The 17,645-nt window shown below is 43.0% G+C and overlaps 1 pseudogene; it reads right to left on the bottom strand.

Moving 5' to 3' along the window:
* Positions 1 to 10,945: 10,945 nt before the first annotated feature.
* LOC123477133 lies at positions 10,946 to 11,860 on the bottom strand (annotated as a pseudogene).
* Between the last annotated feature and the right edge of the window lie 5,785 nt (positions 11,861 to 17,645).

The following is a 17,645-nucleotide window of genomic DNA, read 5'->3' as shown; positions in this document are numbered from 1 at the left end:
TTAAGCTACTACAACATTTCCATGTGTATTAACTGTTGCATTGGCTGATTAACCATAGGACTCATTTCCAACAAATTGGGCCGCAAGTTGTTTGTAGACTAATTACAATCAACAATCAAGTTTACATTAAACTAATAAGCCACACAATTATAGCTAAGTTAACTTTCTTGCGATGTACTCATCAACTAAAATTTCTATTTGGAATGACGACCACGCTTTTTATTTTATTGCTGGGGCCATTTCAATCTCGTAAGTCTTTCACTAGCACAATAAACACAGTTCAAGATACCAAAACTGTCAATCAAAGAATCTTATAACTTTAAAAATACTAACTAGATTCTAGCTCTAGCAGACGCCTTGTAATAATAATAAAGTAAACAGCATCTATTACTGTACGCAATGTCATGAAACGAATATTCTTATTGGTCGCTATAAGGTCCGCCCTCTAAGAAAAAAAAAATTCTATGCTTGAAAAATCTGATCTTGGAATTTGAACTTATACTAAGTTCAGAAATAAAAGTAAGAAAATTTAAGCTAGAATACGTGTTTATTGAAATAACGAACTTACATTTTTTCCTAACTTACGTGAGGAAATTTTATAAGAAATTTTAGTAAGTTTAAGACCAGAATTTAAGCCAAGGCTAGAATACGGCCCCTGTTCAGGTCTACTTTTGTAAGACACACTCTGAACATTTAAAAGTTAAATAACGTAATTAAATTTAAAAATTTTGAAACAAAAAAATACCATTAAAAAGAGCGTGAAAAACTGAATAAGACGTATTTATTCAAAAATCAATAGAGAAATAAAAACTAGTCTTAAATAAATAAAAATGAAAACACGGAAAAAATCCTAAGTTACGGCAAAATGAAAAAATCTGATTTTCATTTTGCTGTAACTTTTTCCCTAATTGCGCAAAAAAAAAATCCATTGGCTAATAAATTTTAAACATATTTATTGATTCACTTACCAAATTTCAACGAAATCCGAGTTTTGGTCGCGCATCGGATTTGTCAAATCCGCGCGGATTGACCCCGATAATAAAATTTACAAAGTATTTAGATTCGATAAAGCTTCTATTTGGTATATCGAAGGTATTCTCTATTTCATATTATTAGTAGTCTTAAGCTACTACAACATTTCCATGCGTATTAACTGTTGCATTGGCTGATTAACCATAGGACTCATTTCCAACAAATTGGGCCGCAAGTTGTTTGTAGACTAATTACAATCAACAATCAAGTTTACATTAAACTAATAAGCAACACAATTATAGCTAAGTTAACTTTCTTGCGATGTACTCATCAACTAAAATTTCTATTTGGAATTACGACCACGCTTTTTCTTTTATTGCTGGGGCCATTTCAATCTCGTAAGTCTTTCACTAGCACAATAAACACAGTTCAAGATACCAAAACTGTCAATCAAAGAGTCTTATAACTTTAAAAATACTATCTAGATTCTAGCTCTAGCAGACGCCTTGTAATAATAATAAAGTAAACAGCATCTATTACTGTACGCAATGTCATGAAACGAATATTCTTATTGGTCGCTATAAGGTCCGCCCTCTAAGAAAAAAAAAATTCTATGCTTGAAAAATCTGATCTTGGAATTTGAACTTATACTAAGTTCAGAAATAAAAGTAAGAAAATTTAAGCTAGAATACGTGTTTATTGAAATAACGAACTTACATTTTTTCCTAACTTACGTGAGGAAATTTTATAAGAAATTTTAGTAAGTTTAAGACCAGAATTTAAGCCAAGGCTAGAATACGGCCCCAGATCAGTGCACCTAATATATATATATAAAAAAAAACAATTCGGTAGGTATTGAATAATAACATACAATTTATCTCCTCTAATTTTTTATCATAAATATTATCGTTTTTTTTTCAACAACTTGCATGAGATAGAATTCCTTAAAGAGCACGAAACAGTAAATAAGTATTAAGCGAGTTTTGACATTTTAGCATTTTTTTTTTACATTTGCAGATGCTTCTGCCAGCAACAGAGCCTTTAGTCGTTTTGACTCAAAATAAAACCTCACTCCAACATATTCTCTTAGGGGCCGTCCATAAATGACGTCACGCGCCAGATGGGGGGAGGGGGTTCATGATTCTGTGATGGTCTGTGACGGCAGGGGAGGGGGGAGATTCTTAAAATGTGATGTCACAAACAAAAAAAAAATTTTAAACGAAATCGAAAAAAATCGCAGATTTTTTTTCCCCAAGTGGTCTTCATTTCCGTTCCCACGACCAGAGCCAAGAACATCAAAATCCCTAAGGACTTAAATGATGCGAAGGGGTGTCGTAGTCGTGGTAATGTGACTAAATTTGGCCGACGGGCAATTCAGTTGAACGCGAGTACTGTCTCGCGATTTCGATTTCGATTTCGAGTTCGAATTCAATAAAAACCAAGAAGATTCAAAATATAATGCTTTTTTCTTTAATTAATTATAGCCTATAAATTTTTAGGGGGTAAAGCGATTTGTGACGTCATTTTGAGGGGGGGAGACACATTTTTGTGACAGTCCGTGACAGAAGGGGAGGGGGAGTCTAAAAAACTGGAAAAACGCGTGACGTCATTTATGGACGGCCCCTTATGACATAAGGTAAACTTTGGTTGCGGTGAACATCACAGAAAATTGGTAGTAAGTGACACTTAGAAAGTTTTTTTATACAATCCTGAAATGATTCTTCTTCGTAGATTTGGCCAACATGTTGAAAATGGGACATAAGGTACACATTTTCTGTGATGTTCACCGCAACCAAAGTTTACCTTATGTCCTGGGTGGGAACACCACATTTGTTACGTACGTTAACGTGCATGTAACGTCGTAGCAGAGATGAGATGAGGAGGATGAAAAAATAATGACAATGAAATATGACTTGAGGGATAGAACACTTTATTTCTGTGTAGATGTGGTGGGGGAAACAATTTTACCGACGTGGTAGAGAGAGAGAGAGACTAGGGGTACCTTTTACCTCGATACTTGATTTTACACTAAAAAATAAAAGGGGGAAAGGGCTTCTTAACGTTAACATAAATTTAAAGGGCCCTTGCCACCTACAATCCTGCCCGTGAGGGCAGCACCGTAGGTGACAGCGGGCCCACCTGTCCACAGGTACAAACAACGTTAAAGGAAACAAAAAAAAAACACAGTATATGCCATTTCTGGTAACAGAAAAAAGGGGACAAAAACAAACAAAAAAAACAACACAGTTTTCAGGAAGATAAAATTACCAACCCAAAAAAATGGCACGTCGACGTTCAATTTTCTTTCGGCAGGAGCCTCTTGTAGGAGCTCCGAGGGCCACAGAGGATCTGGTGATGGTCTCCCGCCTTGCAGAGATTGCAGCACCGAGGATGCGGGCAATCGGCCAGGGTGTTATGGCCAGCAACAGAGGCGGGCAAAAAACACCCGAAGCAGCGATGCTGCGTGAAAAGAAGCTCCAGGCGATCTTGATTGGTGAGAGTCATAAACTCCTCACATTCCGCAATCTTCAACGTGCAGCGGTAAGATCCCGGCTTCTCCAAATGCTCGGGCAAGAAACAGCGGATGGTCGGGGTGTGACGGGGCACAACGTACTTCGGGGCGTCGGGAATTGGAACCGTTACGTGGACGTTTTCGGTTACCTCCTTTTCCCGAATCTTGCGCAGCAGGTCTCCAACAAATCCACTCAGCATTTTCTCCCTCTCAGCTCGGTAGTGGACCTGGACGTTGACGAGATCCTCAGCTCCCTGAGCGATTTCTTCGTTCAGGCGAAGAACCACGCGCTGATGGGCGTAAATGACGTCCACAGCTTCCTTTCGGGCTTGAACCAACTGAAGTTGGTTTTCCTTTAGATTCCGCACGCACTCCTCTTCCTTTTCACGGGACTCCTTCAACTTGTTTTTGATGGATGCGGCGGATTCGGCTGGATTTTGGGCCATAGTGAACGTTGACGGCGAGAGAGGATTAACGTTGTAGCACACACCAAGTCAAGGGGTAAACTGTCGCCTGCTGTTCGTGAGGGACTAAACAGTTTCCCTAAGCGGTCAAGGGTTAAACAGTAGGCGACCTAATTTTGCCTTTGCCCTTTGAACCAAGTATAGGTGGCGTTGCCGTCGGAAATTTTACAATGCGGTTTTGGGGTTCCCTTTTTTTACATTGTTACATATGACTATAAACCAGTTTTACATTTTACATTTTGACATTAGACATTTTACAATTTTACCATTTTACCATTTTACAATTTATATCACTTTTTTTTTTACTTTCATACAAGAATTGACTATTTACATTACATTTTGACCTAACGATCTCGATTTTAACTCAGATGACCCAATTTGTTCACTTTCTACGTAAACGTCCTGCTCTTTGGCCGTAGCCATAACACAGAGCTTAGTCACTGGACGAATACAGGGGTTTTTGTGGTTGCTGATTTGCACTTTTACCACTCGTACAACGTTATCAGAGTCACTGGGGAAAACCTCTATCACTTTTCCCAACGGCCACTGTCCACGTAGAGTATTCGGCTCAATGACGAGTACTAGGTCTCCGACGGTAACGTTTGGCCAATTTTCCGACCATTTTCTCCTTTCCGTCAGGTGTTGAACGTATTCACGAAGCCATCTGTTCCAAAAATGTTGTATGATGGCCTGGCTTTGGAGAAATTGTTTTGCTGTGACGTCCATGTTCTCAGCATCTCCCTAGCGGCACGTAGGGACGGGCTCCTCCATGAAGAAAGTGATTCGGTGTTAACGGATCGGGATCTTCTGGATCCATGCTGAGGTGGGTTAGTGGCCGAGCGTTCAAAAGGGCTGCTACTTCTGCGATCACCGTTCTTAGGACCCGATCGGTGACTAAACGATTCCCGACGCTGACCTTCATGGCTCGCTTGCACGATTGCACGAGCCTTTCCCAAACTCCACCGAAATGGGGTCCGTGAGGAGGAGAGAAATGCCACTCTATTTGTTGGCATGCCATCTTCGACTGCAACTCCTGGTGTTGTTTGACTAACTCCGTTAGAACTTGTCGGAGTTCTTGTTCCCCAGCTACGAGATTTGTTCCGTTGTCACTGTAAACAACGTTCGGCTTTCCACGTAAACTCACGAACCGAGTGAAACATAGCATAAATTCTTCGAGACTGAGGCCGTCGGAGACTTCTAGGTGAACGGCTCTAGTTGTTAGGCACGTAAACAGGCATACCCAACGTTTCTCGTGTCTACATCCTCTTCCACCGACTCGTACCGTTAGAGGGCCGAAGTAATCGATTCCAGTATATGCGAAAGGTGGAAGATAGGGAGTAAGCCTGTGAACTGGTAACGATGCCATGAGTGGCGGAATGGGTTTCGATGATCTCCGCTTGCAAGGCCAGCAGGTGTTGACAACCGATTTGATGACGTTACGTCCAGAGATTATCCAGTAACGTGAACGTAAATCCGCCAACAATCTTTCAGATTTAATGTGGAGATTCCGTGTGTGATGATCCCATACAATCCGCTGCGTCAGGAGTTGATCGGCTGGAAGCAGGATGGGATGCTTTGTGGAATAATCAACTGGAGCCTAAAGTATACGTCCGCCTACACGTAGCTGACCTGTTTCATCCAGGAAAGGCCTAAACGTGCGTAGTTTTGACTTCAGAGGCAACTCCAAGCTCTTTTTCAAGGCATAGATTTCTTCCGCAAATGCCAGTCCTTGGGTGCGTTTGACACAAAGCGTGAGGGCCGTCATCATTTCTTCGGCCGTCAACTCCCCCACGGTTGGCTTGTAAATTCCCATCTTAGCTCTGGCGTTGGTCACGAACCTTCTGCACCAAGCGATAACTCTTTGGATCTTGAGCAAGCTGGAATACTTCTTTACACAGTCATCAATCGGGTGATTTTCGTCTTCCGTTTTGACTGCGAAGACTCGAATTACGTTAACGTCCCTTTCTTCCGGCTCTGTGATCTCTTCCCAAATATCCCACTCCGACGGATCGACTTTCAGGAACGATGGACCCTCGTGGAATTTCACCAACTCGTTGACGTTCTTCGGGTCAATGCCACGACTGCACAGGTCCGCTGGATTGGTAATTCCGGAAACGTGACGCCATTGTCTTCGATTCGTGTTCCGGAGGATTCTGCCAATCCGATTGTTCACGAAGGTTTCAAATCGGCAAGTGCGGGAATGGATCCAACGTAAGACGGTTTGAGAGTCGGTGTGGAAGGTAACTTCACGTAAATCGATTTCGAGCTCCCGACAGATTACTAGGGCGATATTTAAGCCTTCTACAGCAGCCTGCAACTCTAATCTTGGGATCGTGAGTCCTTTTACTGGTGTTACGTGGGTTTTAGCCATGACAAAGGATACGTTGATCGACTGGTCTTCGAAGATGAAACGGAAATACGCCACAGCTCCAAATCCTTTTGTGCTTGCATCCGTAAATACATGCAGGTGCTGCTGCGTCCAACGACCACGTTGATGCCGGAAACATCTTGGTACTGTTAACAACTCCAGGTTATCCAGATGCTCGTACCAGTAGTGAAAGCGTTGGCCTAATTCTTCGGGGATAGGGTCATCCCAGCCGATCCTTTTCTCGTACGTCCATATATCTTGCAGAAGTGACTTCATTAAGAAAACAACAGGAGCGACGAGTCCCAACGGGTCGTAGACACTGGAGATTATACTGAGGAAATTCCTTTTGGTGAGAACGTCATGGATTTGCTGCTTCCGTATCTTGAACGTCAGCATATCCGTTTCTCCGTTCCACATCACTCCAAGTGTTCGCTCGATGGGCAACTTCTCCAAATCAAGGTCCAGTGTTGGTGAAGCCAAACCGAACTCACGTAGAGCCGATATAACCTTCCTTGATGAGGACGTCCACTTCGTTAGATTGAAACCGCCTAGTTGTAAGAGTTTCTTCATCTAGCGGGCCCGTTTTACTGCCCCGTCTTCGGAATCAAAGGAATCGAGGTAGTTGTCAACGTAAAAGTTTCTTCGAACGCTTTCTGCTGCCTCCGGATACTGGTCGCGATGATCGTCTGCAGTCCGATTTAGGGCGAAAATACAGGTCGTTGGGGAAGATACCGATCCAAAGACGTGGACTGTCATTTGGTACGTTAACGGTGCTTGATTACTGCCAGGCGTACGATAGACAAACCGGTAGGCCGCCTGGTCTTCTACTGGGACCTTCACTTGGTGAAACATCTTCTCGATATCTGTGCCAACTGGTACCAGGTTCCTTCGGAAGCGTAGTAGGACACCGAGTAGGCTAACGAGAAGATTGGGTGCACGTAACAGGTTCTGGTTGATCGACGTTCCCCCATACTCGGCGGCTCCGTCGAATACAACTCGAACTTTGGTCGTAGAGCTGGATGGGCTTACGACGCCGTGGTGCGGTAAATACCACGTTCTACTTGACTCCTTCCGCAACTCTTCGGTCGTGAGGAGTCTGGCGTGATCCAGGCCGATGTACTCCTTAACAACTGCATCATACTTCTGGGCGAAGTCTACATCTCGTTGAAATCGCCTCTCCAGAGAATAAAGTCTCTTCAATGCAGTTGCCCGATTGTCCGGAAGGTTTACGTTGTCGGTTATCCACATAAGTCCAACTTGATACCGGTTACCAACATTCTTTACTGTTGACTCGAGGATACGTTGCCCACGTAGATCGTCTTCGGAGAGAACAGGCTGCTCCATGTCTACGTCTTTCGCCTCGAGCTGCCAGAATTTCTTGACTAACTCGTTGAGGTCTTCGGGACGTTCCTCTGCTACTATATGGGCGATGAACGGACGCCCATCTTGTGGCGGGCCCGTTTGACCACCCAAGCACCAACCAAACGGTGTTTTGAAGGCGATGGGCCCAATTGTTCCAGCCGGCGGCTTGACGGAATCTACGTGATCGTGGGCTTCTGCTACGTCAATTCCAATTAATACTCCAACGTCTTCGGGTTGTATGTTCGGGACATCAAGACCGCGTATGTGTGTCCAGGACTCCATTTGACGAGGGTTGATTGGAGGATTTGGCGTCACCTTCAAATTGTCGACGGCGTAGGCGTGTTTAACTTCAAACCGGCTTGTTCCGTCGACGGACGAGAGGGAGAAATCCACAATGGCAGCTTGGACGTTTGATGTGGCTCCATCATAAGAGACAACGTTGATGCGTTTATGCTGACCAACGAGTCCCAACCTTTTTACTAAATCTCTCCTGATCAGTGTGGTGTCACTTCCGGTATCCAGGAATCCGAAAGTGTCGACCCATCTTGTACCGACGCTAATACGAACGGGTACAATCTTGAAACGTACACGTCGCTTTACCGGTTCCTTCTGGGTTAGTGTACCGAGGAATGCAGTCGATGTAGACGCTGATGGAGACATTGGATCCGATAGTTTCCTCCGTGGGATGAACTCGGACCCGTGAAGCAAGGGATGGTGTCTTGATCCAGTGCATCGACCCATGGTACATTTGATGTCCCTGGGACACTCCTTGCGTTCATGTTTGCCGGTTAGGCATAGTAGACACCTCCCGGACTTAAATACGACTTCAGCCCTTTTCGTGGGCGTGAAAGACATAAACAGGTTACAGCTGGCCAAGTTGTGAGCCCTGCCGTTACAAGCTAGGCACCTCCATTGGTCAGTCTTTTCGGCCGCTTTCTCCTCCGTCTTCAGCTGTTTTTTCTTGGGAGCAGCCTCCGGAGGTGACGACGCCGTTGATTTAGAGCCCTCTTCTGTCGAAACGTGTCCAATGGTTGACGTGTGAGCAGCGTTCTGTTTCTTGACAGGCTTCTTCTCATCAAACCGTACTTTGGACGTCGACGTAGGCAAGGACTCAAATACGTTTTTTCCATGTTGCTTGCTCATGGATTTTACGGTTACCCAGTCGTCCAGGTCCAGAACGTTCAGCTCTGCACCGGTTCTCTTTCGTTTTTCATTCCACTTCTCTTTAAGGTACGTCGTCAGCTTTACTTCCATGGCCATCAGAGTAGTACGGCTATGAAGCTCGTGGGCATATCTTGATTGTGACAGCGTCACCACTGCTCCATGCAACCGGTTTGCAAAAGTCTTGAGGCTCGCCGCATCTTGGCTCTTCAAAGGTGGAATCTGCAGCAGGTCGTCGAGGTACGTTTGATCCATGACTTCGGTGCGGCCGTAAACTGCATCGAGTCGTTCCCACACCACGGAGTACATAGCCTCATCGGCGAGGCACTCGCCGATCTCATTCCGGACCTCCTTCGACAGCAGCTCTTCCAACATGAACAGTAGGGCAGGAGAACCGTTGTATTCTTGTTCGTATAAGGCTCGAAATTTAGCCTTAAACCGGGCGTAGTTCTTCGGATTTCCATCAAACGGCTGGATCGTGAAGGTCGGAGTACGTGGACGACTACAGCAGCCGCCATGAGGATGATTGGAAGGGCCAGCGGCAGGTGGAGGTTCAGGGGTCGTGTCCGAAGACGTATCGTCCCCAGGGGGTGGGCATGGATTGCAGGTTGAAGGCATGATGGGCAAGAGTCTTTGGGTAGGATCCTGTGCAGAGATACCGGCTGGAACGCAACGATTTGACAAGTCTCTACGGTGCATTACTGTGGCCTCAATTGACTTTAAGGACGCCCGAGCAGGGATGTCTTGTGTAGCAGCGAGTGACTGTGATCGTTTTGGAAGGCGTGTCTCTTGGTCCAGAACTTGCTCTTGTATCGTTCTCAGATGGATCTTGTTGACTTCCATCGTTGTTTTTAGACCTTCAATCTGAGCATTTAGGTCCAAGTTAACCTCTTTGATCTTCTGATCCATTTCACGTAGACTCTGACGTGAATCTTTCACCAAGTTGGTGTTAGCGGCGATTTCTGATGGCGTCTTTTCTGCGCTGTCAATGAGTTTGTTCAAGTGCTCACCCATGCCTTTCAGCGCCTTGCTTAACGTTTCCGTAGCCGACGTGGTGCTCGCTTCCATCTGGATTCTTGCACGTTCCATCTTGACTTCCAGTTCCAGTATCTGTTTCTGGATGCACAGATCACGATGGCTGGGTTGACCAAGGAAAACATTTGACGCCGAACGGGTAGACCTCTTCTGTGATAGCGTGGTGCTAACTGTGACGTCTGAAGCTGTCGTACCAATAGAGCTGGCTGAGTGACGTGACGACGTGGCATACCTAATGGCGAAGTTGAGGATTTCCACGTGGTCGGTGTCGAATTGTACCTCCCATTTTTCACATGCTTGACGTTGTGGATCCGTAATATCGGGCAAGCTCTCCATATACGTGTGGTGAAGATCTTTGACGTCTTCGTAGATACGAATTAATTCGTCTCGCCATGCTGCAACTTGCAACTTCTTGAGTCTGATGGCTCCCATCTTGTGATCTGCCACTGCTTTTCTGAGCTGATTCGTTAACTTCGTGTGGGCCGCCTTTCTTCTCCCACGTTTCTGCTTGAGATCGTTGTCTGGGAGGAGGGGGCCTTCATTCTTCATTGCTTCTGGTTTCATTTCATCTTCTATAGAGATATTGCCGCCCGACTCAATACTCTCGGCTTTTGCTACGGCTTCACTCATGACGTAGAAACGTTCAAAGACAAGGAAGTAGTTACACGTAAACGGATGTCGATGATTCACGTAGATACAGCGACGATACAGTCAGATACGTAAAGGCGTGGTAGACCGGGTTTTGCCTTCAGGATGGCGTGGACGTGTGTCAAAGTCTTACAAAGGGGAATACCCGACAATTTTACTGAATCTAACAAGTTTTTCTAGGGATAACAAGAGAAATGCACGTGTTCGTTAAATCCCGGGTTTCGGCACCATTTGTTACGTACGTTAACGTGCATGTAACGTCGTAGCAGAGATGAGATGAGGAGGATGAAAAAATAATGACAATGAAATATGACTTGAGGGATAGAACACTTTATTTCTGTGTAGATGTGGTGGGGAGACAATTTTACCGACGTGGTAGAGAGAGAGAGAGACTAGGGGTACCTTTTACCTCGATACTTGATTTTACACTAAAAAATAAAAGGGGGCAAGGGCTTCTTAACGTTAACATAAATTTAAAGGGCCCTTGCCACCTACAATCCTGACCGTGAGGGCAGCACCGTAGGTGACAGGATTCAATTGTCTTTTCTAACACACGAAGTGTTTGAAACATTGCAGCAGTCACAAAAACTAGTTTACCACGGTTACGTATTGCAGTGTAGTAATCTGCACTGAAATCAGCAGGTAAGTCGATCTCTTCACACCGAACAGATTTATAGCAGTCCTCACACTTTGTTAAACTTTTTCGGGTGTGCAACATATACCCACACAAATCGTATATCAAAATGTCTTTTACAAAATCTGAATTAGCTGGTTCATCTATTTGAGTTACATATCGAATGGATATCTCCTTCAGCAACTTATCTTCCAAAACGGCTTTTAGATCAGAAGCATTTTAACATCACACTCCTTTGCGTGACGCTGTAAACATTTCGACATGGTGACCAAAACATTAATTTCTTCTTTGTTGTCAACGTTAGATCCTTTCAGTATTGTAGATAACCTGGCTCCCAAGGAAACATATCTTATTATTTGTTGGAAAGACGTAACGGTTGGGTGGGAATCAACAGACGATCGTATTATGCCAAGCAGTCTCTAACAAATTATAAAAACATATTACAGTGACCGCACCGAAGCTCATTATTGAAACATTAATGTTACCTCTGCCGGATCTTGGTTTAATTTTCCGGTCAGGACAACTTTATAATTCGCATTCATCATTTCTTCGATGAGCTCAATAGCACTTTTTATGGAAATCCTCCATCCATGTAGTGTAGTTGAAGAGACAAATATTTTCATTGATTTTTCCTGTTCATAAATTCTTTCAGTTGTGGCTAAAACTGAGAGCATATTGTAACAGAATTCCCATTCTGCAAGCATGGCTTCTTCACTTTATCTCCCCCGCATCCCTCGTCACACAGCCTCCACTTGAACCTACCATAAGACTGCAAGCAGCAACAGAATAGACCTTTTTCCCATCGACTCCCCAAAAGACACCTGCATCGCCCGAAGCTCTTACATCAGCCGACTAACACGGAAGCACCCTCGTCTAGCCACAAAACTTCCGAAACATCTTCCTACCTGTTCCCACGTCTAGAATATTCATACACCTGCACCGCACGCGCCAAGACATTCCACCTTTTTTTAGATTAAGATCCCAATGCATAAATAACCGTAGGTTTAGAAATATTTTTACTAATTATTCACTTAAATCCTAGTTAAGTGACCTGTCCGAACTGTCACCACAGTTCGGGGGTGGCTTTAACACAGGACTATTAAATACTAATTTATACTTCAAATTCACGCTTTCTACCGTAAATCTTACAACTTTAAACTATAATTCTTCTCACCCCTCCGTGACTCATCCGAGCGGATGGGTACCCCTTAACCTCCCTAAAATTCGACTTAAGTGAGTTGACAGAACTGTCAACTCCAGTCGGGGGTGGCTTTTGCACGGAGCCTTCTTTCCCTATGGTTTTCTTTTATTCGGGTCACGGCCGCATCTTTTCCATATAAAAGACCGTGACTTTTCCTCTCATAGTCAGTCGTTTTCCAGTTCTTCTTCGTTACTCTTCAGCTCATTCTTAATCTATTCTCTAGTGACTTAACAGTATCGGTAAAGCTCAGTTAAGTTGACTTGTGAAGTGAATATTTTCCGCTCACGCTACCCAACTGTTCCAACTGGTATGTCACACCTCTATTTATTTATGTCTGTAGCTTAGACTTAGTAGCCAATACATTTGCATTGTGGATCAGCCGTCTCCTTTTTATTTATTTAAACCGCTTTTAATTTAATTATTCCGTAAAGGGAAGAATGGTTAAATACATGATCCCTTTACATCTGGTGGCAGCGGTATTTGAACTTATCCACAATGTCATTGTACACGGGTACTAAGCCTAAAATTTTTAGTAAACCAATAAAGAGTACTGTCCGTCACGGATCTGAACCTTTTTTGCCCACCTTTGATAATCTTACCTCTGTACCTGTCTCTAAAGTAAATCTTGATTTATCTGAACCATCTCTTCACCAAAAGAGACCCACTCGTTCAACTGTTAGCCTTAAAACAGTTAAGTTATTACAGCTTGGGTTAAAAAATTCTAAAACTATTAGGAAACCAAAATCTTTTAAGTGGCAAGATATTAAGACATCTATTAGTAATAGTCCTTCACTTCTTGCTCGCACTATTGACTGGCTTCGGCAGTCCCCATCTACTTCAGATTTTGAAAGTGACAGTGAAAAACCGCCACGCGCTTTATTACAGGGCTCCTCTCCACAACTCCCCTCCTCCCTACCTGTAGTTTATGACCCTAAGATAACCTTTACAATTCAGCCGACAGCCACTGAAATAAATAAAGTTGAAATTCAGGAACCTTTACCCTCGCCTAATTCTAGCAACTTTAATTTTGACAGCACTTTGCTTAGCTCATTAAATGAACATCAACACGTCGATACTACAGATATATGTGAAGCACGCGCCGTCATTAACCCACCCTGTCAATTACCAACCGCATTCCCCATTACCTGTAGAACATTTACGGCTAGCCCTATTTGCACTCAAGAAAGCCTTACAATCCAAGCAAATTTTACCGGTTCACGAACAAAATTATCTGATTGCGCAATTAAAATCAATCAGCAATTATCCCCAACTATCAAACCCGAAACCGTTAAAACCATTGCCCAACCTATTGCCCTTGCTAGACGAAATTCACTCCCTTCTAAATCAACCGTTAGACCACACACGCCCCTTACGGCCGTTGTCAGCAACAATTATCAAAATCTTTGTCGATCGCTTGACGGACTACACGGAGCATACATTAAAAAAATCAGACAGCGACCCTCAAATTTTTGAACGAAGCCAATCGTTACACTCACTTCATCAAGACGCTGACTCCAACGAAGACGCAGAGCAGCAGGAAGAAACAGCATCCAATCCCTCACGGCATTCTCCGTCACCTATCCTTGGGCCTCGTAGAAAAAATTTGCACAGCTCACTCAACGACATTCATCAACGATTTTCTTCAACTCCCATCCCTACTACGGCGCCTAGTCAACCTTGCAGCCGTTCCAGACCTAACCCACCAACTAGTTTTAAATCTCCTCTCACACCTGGAAAACCTAGCGGATCTTCCGGAAGCAATACTGAACACGGTACAATTCACGGCACAGCAGCTAAAAGTCCTCATCAAACGAGAAGACCAGCGCACCTTAACGACAACGTTATCATCCGACAACACAGTAGAAGTCAAAGCAGCTGCGAAAGCCTCAGCCCCATTCTCACAGCACAGCAGGCATACACACAACCACCCTCTGGCGGAGACAAATCAAAACCAACTACAGATAAACGAGACAGCCAGCAAATTCCACACAACGCCACATACACCACCACGCGGAGACTTAACGCAACTTCAATCAAAACAAAGCAGCCAGCGCCACCCGTCACGCAATCGACGCCAACAGAAAACAACAAGCAATTCCACAGAAAACAAACAATAAAAATGGATCCACTTCAATATTCATTGGTGACAAATGTCATTCCGATAGGAGATCTGCAAGAATTACAAAAAGGACAACGCGCACAAACTATGCTCATCCAACTGCAAAATTTTACGGGAGGACCATCAACTCGTTTTGACCGCTGGATTAAACTATTCGAAAATATTGTCGCTATGTCAAACTGGAACGAAAAAGAAAAAATGAATATGTTGGTGACCAAAATGGCCGGCTCTGCTCATGATATCCTACAAAATATCCTAGAAAGCGTCACTCAAGATTATAAAGAAGTAAAACGGCTGCTACAAGAACGTTTCCATGGAAACGAAAATCAAGACTTTTTCCAAACCCAACTTGAAGAAGTAAAACGACATCCAGGCGAAGCTATTCTTGATTATGGTTTCCGCCTCAAAAATATTTTTGAACATGGATACCCCAAGGGGGAAGATGACACAAAAACTGACGAAACAACACGACTCCAAATGCTGCGACAAAAATTTCTTCAAGGGTTAGACAAAACTCTTAGAAACAAAGTCCGCTACAAACCTTTCACTACATACGAAGCCTTAGTTGCTGAAACCAATAAATACGCTCTACGTCTGGATGGAGAAAAAGAAGAAAAAGACAAAAGAGAATTTATTAACGCAGTAGAGAACAACTCCACCAGTATTGAGATTTTAAAAGCAATAGAGAAACTACCTGAAACCATAAATGCCCTCGTGACAGGTACCAGGTATCCCCAAAAGGTCCCTGAAAAAGATGGAAACCCCCAGAGACCTGCTAGCGCAGACCAGGTAGAAAGATTGGAAAAAGCAGTGACTCGATTGATAGAAGACAGTGATCGTAACAGAACCAGATTTTCCAATAATAGTAATATTAGACAAGCAAATTCATACCAAACAAGCAACGGTTACAATCAATACAGACAAAATTACAATACTCCACAAAATTACAATACTCCACCTCCCCATTTTGTGAGCAACCCTCCAACCAGGTACCAGATTAATAACCCTCCACCCCGACCCTTCTTCACATCTCAATATTCCCCACGGTCAGATCTGACTACCTGTCATGCTTGTGGCATGAAAGGCCACGTAAAAAGGGATTGTAGAAACAATCGAGAACAAAATACAGATATGCGACAACCCCTCAAATGCTATTCTTGTCAGCAGATAGGACATAGAGCGAATGAATGCATCCATAGACAAATGCAGCAAAAGCCTATTATTCCTGGTCCATCTCATGGACAGGGAAACGCTTAGGTACCAACTGCAGCTTTGGGTCAGTTGGTAGGCAAACCTCTTTTTATGGAAAAACCCGGCAGATTTCTCACATTACAATTATTCAAAATAGTTCAGCACCCCGTATTTCCCTTTTTATCGATAAGATTCAATTTGATGCGCTGTTTGATACAGGCGCTGCAAGAAGCCTTTTACACGAAAAAGTTTATAGATTATTACCGTCGGAAATGCAACTGGCCAGTGCTGAGACCGACACAGATTTATTTGACGTACAGAATAGAAAATTACAGACCCTAGGGAAGGTAAAGCTACCTGTCCAATATGGAGAATATATACTTGAACAAGAATTTATTATTACAAGCGGAATTTCTGAAGCATGCATTTTAGGCGTTGACGCTGCTTTTAAACATGAGTTCGTACTATGTGGGCGAACTAAGACTATTTTTTTGGCGAGAGACAAAGCAGGAAGAGCACCTCTGTATTCAAGCAATAATTTAATGACCTCAGTCAAAAAGGTGACGACGTTCCCATTGACTTGCACGGTCATTAGAGCCAGAATGAGTAGGTCACAATATCAATTGCTTCCTGGCTTTACGTTTCTGTTTACTCCTAGCAAAGAGCTACCGGAGGGAATTACAGTAGATCAATTTTTAGGCGAGACAAATGATAAAGGGGAATACAATTTGCTGATTCGTAATATTTCAAGTAAACTCATTAATTTACCGCGTGGAATTTTATTGGGCAATGTCGGAACAGCTTGTCAGTTAATTGGAAAAATTGACGTAAAAGATGAAAATGACACAATGCCAAATGAAGAACAAGCGCAAATCGACACTTACATTTCTAACGTAGAATTTCAATATAAAAAACCTTTAATTAAATTATTAAACGATTTCAAAGACATTTTCGCTACAACAGATTCTCAATTAGGATATACCGGTTTAATTAAGCATAGTATAGACACCCAAGGAAGAGGCCCTATCAGACTTAGACCCTATCGAGCAGCAAGGAAGCATCAGGAAGAGTTAAGACGACAAATTAAGGAGATGTTGGATAAAGACATCGCCGAGTTATCTACCTCTCCTGGGCGGCACCTGTTGTACTCGTAGAAAAGAAAGACGGAAGTTTACGATTTTGCGTATACTATCGTAAATTAAACAGCGTCACTGTAAAAGATTCATTCCCTTTACCAAGAATTGATACCACTCTCGACCAACTACACGGAAAAAGTTTTTTACGACTCTTGACCTAGCATCTGGCTACTGGCAGATAGAACTAGAAGATTCAGCTAAAGAAAAAACGGCATTTATCGTAGAAAATAATTTATACCAATTTAAAAGAATGGCTTTTGGATTGTGTAACGCTCCGGCAACATTTCAAAGAACAATGAATTACGTTCTAAGAGACGTCTTAGGAAAGAAAGCATTAGTTTATTTGGATGATGTCATAATTTTTTCAGACACATTCGAAGCCCATTTAGAAGACATACGCGAAGTATTCAACCTTTTAAAAATCGCTAACCTTAAACTTAAACTCAAAAAATGCCAGTTTATTAAACATTCAGTAAATTATTTAGGCCATATCATTTCTAAAGAAGGCATCGCACCAGATCCCGAAAAAATTGATAAGATTCTTAATTATCCAGTTCCTAAGTCAGCTGACGACATCAGATCTTTCTTGGGACTAGCAGGATACTATAGACGTTTTATTAAAGGATTTGGTTCGATTGCCCAGCCACTAACAAAGAAAACTCATAAATTAGCTTTAAAAGAACCTTTCGTTTGGACTGACGAAGATCAGGTAGCTTTTGAGACCCTCCGAACATGCCTTACAACTAAGCCTATTCTGGCATATCCCGATTTTAGTAAGCAATTTTTACTTTTTACTGACGCATGTAATTATGGAATTGGAGCGATATTATCTCAAATTCAAG

The sequence above is a fragment of the Daphnia magna genome, linkage group LG10 (assembly GCF_020631705.1).
Source record: "Daphnia magna isolate NIES linkage group LG10, ASM2063170v1.1, whole genome shotgun sequence".
In the NCBI taxonomy this organism is placed as follows: domain Eukaryota; kingdom Metazoa; phylum Arthropoda; class Branchiopoda; order Diplostraca; family Daphniidae; genus Daphnia; species Daphnia magna.
Note: the sequence above shows the minus strand (reverse complement) of the source record. Positions and strands in the feature narration are given on the sequence as shown.